Source organism: Pteropus medius, unplaced genomic scaffold, assembly GCF_902729225.1.
Source record: "Pteropus medius unplaced genomic scaffold, Ma_sr-lr_union100, whole genome shotgun sequence".
Taxonomy (NCBI): domain Eukaryota; kingdom Metazoa; phylum Chordata; class Mammalia; order Chiroptera; family Pteropodidae; genus Pteropus; species Pteropus medius.
The window spans coordinates 3,486,053-3,498,264 of NW_024352785.1; the positions used below are offsets into that span (position 1 = coordinate 3,486,053).

General features: G+C 30.8%; 1 long non-coding RNA gene across 1 annotated transcript in view; it reads left to right on the top strand.

Moving 5' to 3' along the window:
* LOC120590794 (uncharacterized) overlaps positions 1–12,212 on the top strand; it is a 538,201-nt gene that overhangs the window by 189,228 nt on the left and 336,761 nt on the right. The window contains exon 3 of the long non-coding RNA XR_005649770.1: positions 7,699–7,739. This is a non-coding gene — a long non-coding RNA (uncharacterized LOC120590794). The remainder of the gene's footprint in view (positions 1–7,698; positions 7,740–12,212) is intronic.

The window sequence follows — 12,212 nt, forward strand, 5'->3', positions numbered from 1 at the left end:
TAGAGAGTGTAGTAACTATTAAGTAATACTTGAGAAAGTACATCACTCAGTTCTCTACTCATCTTCTCCTTGATTTGTTATACCTTTCCATGGGAAAAAATTAAGGCATAATTTAAAAAAACGTATAGATGACTTATTTCCTGATTTCGATTTGGAGAAGAACTTAAATGGAAGATGAAAATAATATCAAAACAAAAGTAGATTTTATTTCATAACATAAATCCCTTGATGTTAAAATTACTATGTACAAAAAAATAACTTGAAAATAATTTTTAAAAGGAATATTTTCAATAAATATGATGGTTAAAGTGTAAATAACTCTATGGAATAAAAATATTTTTCCTTTGGGGTTACACTATGTTCTAGGTTTTCTACTAGATCCTTTACTTTATGTTTAAACTTAACATATTTAAATTAAAATATAATTTAATTCAGTTCTTTTCATAATGTTTTTATTTATAAATTCAACATCAGAATTTTAAATGTTGTTTTAATGGGGGCAGAAAACTTGAAATGGAGTTTCCAAGTTTTGAATCCAATGTGTATGGCTCTAAAATTTGTTTTCGTCCCACTATTCCAAGCTGTAGCTAACTTTTAAGAAATGTAAATGAACACAGTATTTGACTCAATAATTTCACTTCTATATAAAACCATTATTTATAATAAATAATTAGAAAATATATCAATACCAAACAATAAAGAGCTGGTTAAATAATTTATGAAATGACTCTGTGATGAATTACAATGTTTAGTAACATAGAAACAGAGATAAAATATATTCTTAATTTTTAAAAGCTTGATGCAAAAGTATATTTATTCATGCTATAATCTGTTTTACATCCTATTTATCTTTTTATCATATCTATTAATTTCTCTATAAGTATTGCTTTATATTGGAGTCATGGTCATTTTTACTTTATAATGTTTACTATTTTCCAGATTTTAGTCAATGATTGTGTATTACTTTAATACTTGGGTATATAAGCCATGAACACAAAAATGAGATATGTTACAATAACATGCTTTTTAAACATTCAGAATGATATAAATTAGGTCCACAAAGTTTCTAGAATCCATCAATGTGTTATTATTTAAAATGATATTTCTGGTAATTCAGCTCTGAAAGCCTACTATATTAGTAAAGTTGAAAATGAAGTTAAAATAACAAAAAAAATTAACTCATATTCACCAACTTGCCAAAAGAATTTCAAAAACTGACCTCAAAAAGGTCAGGGTATAACTTGACCTCTAAAGGAAAGCTACACTAAAGATAACAAGAACCTATCAACACTACCATTATTTTTTTCTAAGAGAGGTAGCAAATTATGTATCAAAATGGGAAAAAAATGTATTTCTAACATTCTTTGCAGAAATAAGACTTGATGAAGTTTAGATCTTTAGCTTGTACTGTGAGTTAAGCATCTTAGTTAAGTATTTCTGCACCTTTTCAAAAATGGCAGCCTCAAGATAGAGCTTAAGCCCTTTTCCTATCTCTTCAGGACACCACTGACTTCACCCCCACCCAGAGACTAAACCCCTGCCTCCGTGACAAAACACCTAAGAGATTCTGTCTCCGTATTTCTCTGAAATTTTGTCTCTCATATACTCAAATACTTCATGTTCAACAACAAATAAAGAGAAAGCAAAATGAAGTAGAGAATCTTTATACACCTGCCTTGCTTTCCCATAGTTCCCAGAATTCTCCAGGGAGCTCAAGATTTTCTTTAGAAACAGAAAGTACACACAAAAAATTGTTCAAAAAACAACTTTGTCCATGGCAGATAAAGAAGAGAGGAACCTGTCATAAGCAGCAGATGGTTCCTTTTTTTCCTTTTGGCACTTTGTTCTACTTCCAAACTTTTTAAATAGACCAAATTTATGATATTTATTTTGTTCTTATGTAAAATATTTTTATGCTATATTTAAGTTATAAAGTTCTAATTGATCTCTGAAAGCGTTTTATGACATTGAATATATTACATTTATGTATTCAGGTTACTTTATTTCTATCTGTATCTATCCAAATATGCACATGTATGCAAATCTCTCTCCCTCTCCCACTCTTTCTCTCTTTCATATCTATAACATTTATATTTGTTTGTTTATTTGTTTGTCCGTAGGTATGTGCTACTGTGTTCTATATCGCCTTTTGACACAATAGTTTAAAAAGATTATGTTACTTTTAGTATTAGGTGCATCTTTTGTAGATATGATTATTACATTTTTTAAATACAGTTAAGATTCCTTCTAATTAAAAAAACAATTGACAACAGTTGTTCTAAGTATTATAATTCTTGCTTGTGTCATTTCATTTTTATCTTGTGAGGAATGTTCTCCCCTTTTATTTATATGTATTTTCTAGTGAACACTAAGTTCTAATTCTCTTAAAATTTGTTTGTAATCTAACGTATAATTATTATGCAATATTTTATAACAATATAATTAAGCTGAGATTTAATTTACTTTTCATTGTTTGCTAACGAAATGAAATGAAGTGTAATTTCATAGGTAAATGTTTAGCCTCATTGAGTCTTTATTTTCCATCACAACTTGTTCTTTTTAAATAAAATTTGAACTTACTTATTAAAAATAAAAGTGTCTTTCTTGGGTTAAACTTCTCCTTGCCCAACTCGCTTTTTAGTTATACTTTGTAGACCAAAACTCTTAATTTCTATCTTCTGCTTTTCCATTTTTCACTATGGTAGGCTTCCTATATCATTCTACTTCATTCCATTAATTTTGCCTCACATAATTTTTCTAATCTATGTTTTTAAATCATCTTTTATGTGTCCTAAGTTACTCATTTTTACTTCTATTCCACTTTGCTATGGTGAGATAATTTGAAAAACAGTTTTTTGTTGTTTAGGTCTTAATTAATAATTAATTTGAAAAGAAAGGGTCAACTTGATGGAGTGTTTGATAGATTTTCTCCAAACATCCAGGAGGAGAATGCTTCAAGACATTTTTCTCACTACATCTCCTGCTTTCCTGGAAGTTTGTAAAGTCTTCTCTTTGTTCTTAAAGTTTTAAAACAAGTAGAGGCATGGGAATGTTTGTGTGTACGTGCATGTGTGTATGTCTGTGCATTTGTGTGTCTCTCTGTGTATGTGGTTTCTACTAAGAGATTCTGTTGCCTTTGTATTCATGCTCAGGAAGCATCAAGGTTAAAATAAAAGTTAGATAACTAATTTATTCAGCTCCCTCCACCTCCAAAGAAAAAGAAATAGGTAATCATTATTTGCCAGGCATTTGGCTAAGTATTTTATATAAATGATTGCATTTAATTATCTCAAAAATTCTATGACAGAGCTATAATGGCTTATTTCTAATGAGGTATCCGAGCTCTAAAAAGATTAAATAGCAGGATCAGACAACTAAGAAATGACAGATTTGGGATTAAAATGCATGTACCGCTAACCTTAAAGCCCAGTTTTAATTCCTTACAGATTTGGCCTCCTCTATTTGCACTAATAATAACTATTTCTGTATCTGTCTCAACAGGCTTTAGATTCTCTTATACTTAATTACATGTTTCTGCAAGTTTTCTTGATTTGAAATATTGGCTTTTTATGCTAGACTATCAATTCTCTTATCTTCCATCAATGTTTTCACTTTATCTTGCATTTTCAACTTCAGAATTATCTTCCTAATATCATGGCATATATTTTTTTTAAAAAAATGGGTACTTTTTTTATTTTCTATTGTTTATATTTTTTGAGATATAGCTTATATTAAAAGTCACATAGGTGTCTCTTCTCATTCCTCTTTCTCATTTGCTACTTCTACATTTGATAAACATTTTTGTGTTATTTTGAGATTTGTTTCTTACTTCTCAAGCCTAACTTGTTGGGCTTTTATTGCTTTGCTAATCTTTCATTTTGTTACATTTTGGCATTATTATTTTTATTATAAGGCTTTCTAAAATATATTAAATATCAGATTAAAAAATAAATATCATGAATGTTCTTCAGCCAATGGAATGTTTACTTATAAGTGTTTGAGCATCATTTTTTTATGAGTTGTGTAATCATAGGAAAGATCATAAAATACAAAATCTGAAATACCTATGATTACTCAGTCAGGGAGGAGAGGGATTCAAACCAAATGAGGGCCCTTGATTCTTTCTCAAAGGCATTTTTTTTCTCTATTATGTTTCATATTGAATCCTTTCATATAGAATCACTTGGTTAAGGACCTTAGTTTTCCATCAAAATCAATCCTTTTAAAGAATAACTTGTTTTGTTCTGGTACAGACAGGATAGCAATATATTACATCTATTTCAGATATTATAATTTTTTCTTGTATAGTGTCACAGATTTTTATATAAATGGAGACTATATCGCTTGATATAAAAGTAAGAATGAATATTAAAATCTAAAGCAAGAAAAATAGAGCAAGTATATTCTATATTTGTGTAAAGACATTTCAGGGATATTTTTCAGTTTAACAAATTATAAGAATTTCAAAGTGAGATCTGTTTGAATTACATACTCAAAGAAAATGACTGTGTTTCATGACCATTATGAATTTTCTCAATAATAAGAAAAAAGAAATTGCCGAGATAAATTAAACCTCTATGTTCCCAAACAGTAAGTTCAAAATTTGTCACAGAAGAATCTTAATGAGTCCTCTTTACAATGATTTCCAGCTGTTTATATTGCATAATGAGTAACTTAAAGCAAGAAAAATAGTTTAATATTTCAAAAGCTAATTTTAAAAACCTCAAAAGATACAAATATTATTTAAATATATTATTTTATTTTACTGCTAAAGGAAACAGAATTTTAAGAAATTAAATATTTGAACATATGGAATTTATACCTATTTATACCTATCAAAATTTTCAGCTTTCCAACTTCTATTAATTAAAAAAAGTCAAAGTCCTTAATTTAAAGAAAATATTGTAACGTGAAAATAGCTCATGTCTTAATATTTTCTAAAATAGTCTCAAAATCTGCATCAAAGCATTTAATGATATTAATATTATTTTATAAATTTGTAATAAGTATACTTACAAGATTAAGTATTTATGGAGCATACCTAAAAAGTAAGCTCTCAGCAGAATTCTGTAAGTAAAGATGCTAATACATTTATTCATTTGTTTTTTTTAACTGGTAATCATAAATTTTGTTTTCAATAAAATCTATACACTTTGGGGTATCTAATAATATGTAAGAAGCTTGTTTAGACAATGAGATACAATTTCATTCCTGTTAGAATAGCTATAATCAACAAGACAAGTAATAACAAATGTCGGAGAACATGCGGAGAAAAAGGAATCCTCAGAAACTGCAAGTTGGTACAGCTACTATGGAAAACAGTATGGAGGTTCCTCAAAAAACTAAGAATTGGTCTACCATATGATCCAGCAATCCTTCTACTGGACATTTACCCCAAAGACTTGAAAACCCATATTCGTAAAGATATTTTCACACCGATGTTCATAGCAGCATTATTCACAGTGGCTAGGACATGGAAGCAACTGAAGTGTCCTGCAATAGATGATTGGCTAAAGAAGCTGTGGTACATATATACAATGGAATATTATTCAGCCATAAGAAGAGATGAAAGACTGCCGTTTGTGACAACATGGATGGACCTCGAGATAATCATGCTAAGCAAAATAAGCCAGACTGGAAAAGTAGAAAATCACATGCTATCACTTATATGTGGGATATAAACCTAAAAGCAACAAATGAACAGGACAAACAGAGACCAAGGGACATGGACAATAGACTAGTGGTTACCAGGTGGCAGGGGTTGGGGGAGGAGGGGAGAGGTAGACGGGGTAAAGGGGGTCAAATATAGAGGAGGAGGGTGAAGTGGGTAAAGGAGATCAAATATATGGTAGCTGAAGGAAACTGGATTTTGGGTGGTAATAACACAATAGAATATATAGATGTCAAATTATAATGTATACCTGAAAATTATATAATTTTAATATTAACCAATGTTACCTCAATAATTTTAATATTAACCAATGTTACCTCAATAAACTTAATTTTTAAAAAAAGAAGCTTGTTTAACAGTGTATTTTATAAAAACAACTAAAAGACTTTTTAAAAAGAGTGATTGTATATTCTCTATTAATAACAATGTATTTTTTATCATATAAACTTGCACACATGAATTACAAGTACTCTAAGTAATTCTAAATTACACTTCTAGTTTCTCTTCACTAACTTTTGCTTGAATCAATCCTCTGGATCAATCTAGATTTATGGTCATCATTCTAGAATACTATTGCCTCAAACAAAGATTTTTAATTCTTGTTTCAAGTTGTTTGTTACTATGATCCTACATTTCTCTGTTATTACATATTAATTTGGTCAAAATCATGAGTAAGGCATGGAGTCTTACACCCGCAACTTTCTATATTTCAAACTCAGCTTTTCGACATCTTATATTTCTGCTTATCTCTCTGCTAAGATTAGTATTCTGTTTGATGAAAGAGGACTGATTTTAACATTATCTTTTATTGGAAAATTCATTTTCTTCTCAAAATCAGAACTGAAAATGGGTACTACCATTGGACATTACCATAAATGGATACTCTATTGGATGATACCATAACATTTCCTATGTATCATACAAGCTTCCCCCTTGGCTAAAACATCTAAACAGAATGTTTCTTTAGTTATCCTGTGGATATATCATAACATGTGAATTAAAGATATATGTAAGGGGTGTGTATGTTACCCGTAGTCAAATGATTATGTAACCAAGCAAACACAATTTATTGAATGATCTTAGTACTCAGCATTATAACATCAAGTACTTAGAGACCTTTTTACTACCTAAACATCAAGAATATTAGGTCTTATTTATTAAGGTAATATACATTCCTCTACTGAAATGGGAAACATTTTCCAACATATGAAATTTAACACAGTTCTCAAAACTACCCAAAATCCCTCTACAGGTTCTCTGATTCCTTTGTTCTTTTCATTACAGTAACTGGTAAGCCAAGGATTTTCAGCCTTTTTTTATGGCAAATTGAAGGTTCGTTAATTTTTTCAAAAGTTCATATTTTTCTTCTATTTATCTTTAAATTTGCATTTTTATTTACAATGATTCTTTTACCTAAACAAAATATATTTCTTTGTGAAAAACTGAATCAATAGTTTATGTGTCTATGATAACACATAATAAGGACTATATATTGCTTTTAATTTTCAAGGTAACATAAAAAACTAGCTAATATTTTTCTTCAGCTAAGCCTTCAAAAATATTATATACACATGTAGAGTAGCCAATGTGATTATAGATAATGTATCTTGACTCAAGTAAACCCTCCATCAGGGACTAACCAAAGGATATGCATAATGACTGGCTTTCTTGTGCCATTTTGTCTGTAGTTATCAGCAAAGATTTAGGTAATAACTAGTGAATATTCTACCTGCATTTGGAAGTGGTGTAGAAGGCCACCAGGGACCTTTAATCATCTCCTTTAGTGACAGTCTTCCCTATTAAAGTTATATGGCCAAGGAAAAGATCTGACAAACTTGTTTACTACTGATGTACTCTAACCAACAATAATTAGGTAGATGAAACATCTGTGCTAAATGTGAGTTTTATAAGGATAGGTTCTTCACTTTAGAAAGTGGTAGCTATGTCCTCATTTCAAATGTACTCGTGCAAATTATTATTTTTGTCTGAAACTGACATACCCTGAGATTTCTGTCTCTTTGCTTTAGGAGACTCACCTGGGCTGCAGATACATTGATTTACAGAAAATGTAAGTAGCTTTAATTTGGATGCCAATAGACCAGAATTCTCTACTCAGGTCTGTCATTGACTTCTTTTTAGGCATTTATTAATCCTTCTTGTGACTCAGTTTCCCTATCATGAAGTAAGATGAGGAGAAAATTTATATGTATAATATTGTATGTAGAATTATATATAAGACTTCCTATATGTAATTCACAGTTACACTACAAGGAAAATGGAAGAATAAAGATGTTATATGAATGTGAGCCATTAGCCATAGTAATCTTAGAAATACTAACAATTGAATACTTAGTTTCAAAATTTTATAAATGTTTATTTTTTTTCTCCAATATGTATTTCCAAACTGTGAGTGCCTTGGGAATTTAGCAAATCATTTACAAATCTCTGAGAAACAAATATATAATTTTCATCTATTTATGCTAGAATCTTCCAAATAATCTTTTGTGAAGAAAGACAAACTAACTTGTAATTCCTCCTGAAAGTATTCTTAGTTAGGCAGCAGAAGAGCTATATGTTGGAACATGGCGCAGTTGAAAGCTAAGTATATTCATGTTCTTATTTGCATAGTTTTTCTCCTGTTCAATGTCACCCAGGAAGTACTAAGCTTAAAAGAATCAGCATAACTTCTGGCAACTATATTTCACAATCTTCCCTTTGCTCTCAACAACATAATCTGAATCAAGGGTTGGCAAACTATGGACCATTAGTGAAATTTAACTCGTGACACTGCCTGTTGCTGTAAATTAAAGAGTTATTGAAATGCAGCTGCTCACATTCATGTATACATTGCCTATGGTAGCTCTTACACTACAACTCACAGTTGAGTAGCTGTAAAAGGCACTATATGGACCACAGAGCCCAAAGTGTTTACTATCTGCCTCTGTACATATAAAATTTGTTTATGCCAAGTCTAAATCATCATTTTCTTCTTTTACAAGGATATGAAGAGGCAGGATGTTGTAATGGTAAAAATGGCAAAAGTTCTCTTTATGTCTTAAACCTCAATTTCTTCATATACAAAATGATGATACATTAGCCTTGTCCTTTCTTTAAATACAAAAGACTTCAGAGTCTGGGAAGTTGGTCTTGTGTCTCCTGAACGTGGGGTATCTAGATATTTAGGCTCTTTACCAATCTATGAATTTACATAACTGTGAGATGGAAAATATGCTTGTTTCTTTACCACAGACTACTGCATAGGAATCCTGAAATAGATTTTGTGGAAAAGGAAATGATAGAGAAATAAAGCTCTATTTCATTATCTATACCATTTGGGAAAATGTAAAACTTTTGAAATATGAGTCATATAGTGTTACTCCGCTGTTTAAGACTGTAAAGTTTCTTATTTCACTTAAAAGTTCCTTAGAATAGCCTAATAGATCTGACAATCTGAACTACCGTTATCTGCACTCTCTCATCTCATACTCCTCTCTCTTTCAATAATCCAGTGCAGTCATACCTGTTCCTTTGTAATCCCTGAATCACTCAAGATGATGAAAACATAAAGTTTTCACATGTTGTATGGCTGTCTCCCTAACCTACTTCAGGTCGTTGCTGAAATATCATCTTCTCATAGATGCCTTCCTTGACTGCACTCTAAAATTGAAAATCATTTTTCCCAATACACTTTCCAAATCACTCCTTCCCTGTTTAATTTTTCTTTTTATAGTATTTATCACTTTCTAGAATACCATATAACTAACTTATTTTGTTTTCTGTTCATTGCTCTCTTTTTTAAACTTTACAAAGACATAGATTTTGTCTGTTGTCCTCTGATATATCCTAAGTATCTAGAAGAGGGCTTGGCACATAGTAGGAAGTCCTCAAAATATATTTTATGAATGAATAAATAAATGAATAAAGTGAGATGCTATAACAAAAATACCATAGATTGGTAGCTTATAAACAGAAAGTTATTTCCCATAGTTCTGGATGCTGGAAAGTCCAAAGTCAAGGTGCTAACAGATTCAGTGTCTAGTGAGGATCTACTTTCTAATTCATAAATGGCACCTTCTAGCTTCCATCTCACAAACTAGAAAGACGGGACTAGAGAGCTCTGAGGAATCTCTTATAAGACCACAATCTCATTCATGAGGGCTTCACTCTAGTGACCTAATCTCCTCCCAAACGTTCCACCTCCTAATACCATCGCACTGACAATAAGTTTCAACATATAAATTTGGGAGAAACACAAACATTCAGGTGGTAGGGAGTATATCTTAGAAATGATGAACAACATGCATGATAAGATATTGAGAATATACAAAAGAACCAAATGGAATTGTATAAGTGAAAAAAATCAATTATCAAGAATGAATTCACTTTTGGGAGTTAACAACAGATTGACACAGCAGACTAATGAATCAATAAACTTAAAATGAATTAAAACTAAAACAAGAGAAAAGAGAGTCTCTGATCTTTGGGAAAATGTCAAACGACCTGCATAATTATAATCTGGAAAGGAGAGGGAAGAGATAATAGGAGGAAATGTGTAAAGATAAAATGGCTGAGGATTTTCAAAAATTAATTGTAAGACATCAATCTATAAACCTAGGAATATCATCAAACACCTTAGGTAAATAAATTTTTAGAAAAATTACTAGCCACATCATAGTCAATCTGCTGAAAACTAAAGATAAAAGGCAAGTCTCAAAAGCAGCTAGAGGATAAAAGATAAATACAGTAAAAGGGGGTTCTTTTTAACAAAAACATTGGGAAGGTAGAACACAATCTGATAACAACTTTACATTGTTAAAAGAAAATAAAATATACACATACGATTGTATACCCAGTGAAAATATTATCCCCAAATGAAGGCAAAATACAAAGACATTTGAACTAAAAATAAGGTAAAAGAATTTGTCTCCAGGAGACCTGTAAGTTCTTCAGCCTGAAGGGAAATGATAGTAAATGGAATCCTGATATCTTAAGAAAGAAATGAGGATAAGTAGAAAGGGAAATTTATAGGGGGAAAAGATGGATAGACAGATGATAGATAGGTAGATGATGAAAGATGATGATGATGATGATGAAGATAGATAGATAGATAGATAGATAGATGATAGATATAGATAGATAGATAGATGATAGATAGATAGATAGATAGATAGATGATAGATAGATAGATAGATAGATACTTACATTTCTTTAAAAGATTATGAACTATTACAAATAATAATTTCTAAGGATGTGTTATGGAGTTTATAGCATATGTAGCAAAGGAAAGGATATACTGTTGTAAAGTCTTTAACTGTGAAATAGTATAATATTGTATGAAAGGAAGCTTAAAACAACATCATTAGGAAAAACGCTAATAGTATAACACAAAGTGGTATAACTAAAAAGTCAATACAGCAGATAAAATTGAAAGCTAACAAAAGAAGCACTCCACACAGAAAAGGTCAGAAAAGGAAGCAAAGGGGCAAAAGAACATGTGAGATAAATATACCAAAAACCTATAACATGATAAGAAAATTAAACCTAACCATAGTAATAATTAAATTTAATGGGATAGATTAAACGTAAGTCCAAAATTTCCTTACTGGTTAAAAAGCAAGACACTACACACTTTAAATATAAAGACAGAGACTAGTCGAAAATAAAAATACTGAGAAAAAAGATATACCAACTTCCAGTTTCAGTTCTGAGAGAGAAAGAGTTTAGAAACTGTCAGTCCAATTCTTATACTCTTAGAAAAAGTTGGACAAATTGAAACTCAGTTATTTTTCTTGGACTCATCAGAGCACTGAGATTGCAGGACAAACACACACCGAAATCTGGAGAGTCTGGAGCATCTCGGGAGACAAGGTAAGATCTGCTTACCTGGACAGAAATGTTAGAGCCATAATATACAGGCTGGAACATTTACATGGTAATTTTGACAAGTTGCTAGAGGCTACGTGTGGAAGATTAAAATAGTATAAAATAAATATCCAGGAGTCCATACTGACACAAATAAATGATTGAATAAATATATGAATAGGAGAAACAAATCTCCCATGCAGGAAATTCCAAATAATTTATATGAGTACTCTACTCTAAAGGAAGTAGAGAATACATTCCTATTCCAAAAGTATGGGCTGCACGTAGAGGACAGATGGAAAGGGTAGAGAAGGAAGAAAAAGAGAAACTTTATAGTGGAAAAACCTGACACATAACACATCACGCAGGTGCTGAAGATCAAAATTAATAGTGATAAATTCTGCGATAGTACGTACTTTTGATAAAATAAAAATGGCAAATTCTTCTGTAGTTGTCCTGCCAAAAAGCCATAACCACAGCCTATTCATAAGAAAATCTTTAAACAAATCCCAAGTGAGGGACAGTCTACAAAATAACTGACCAGTAGTCTTCAAAATTACTGGTCTTCAAACCAAGAAAAGTATGAGAAAGTGTCACAACCAAGAAAAGCCTAAGAAAATGTGACTTACATTTACAGATAATTTGAAAAGATAGTATAGAGAGTTACCATAAAACCATC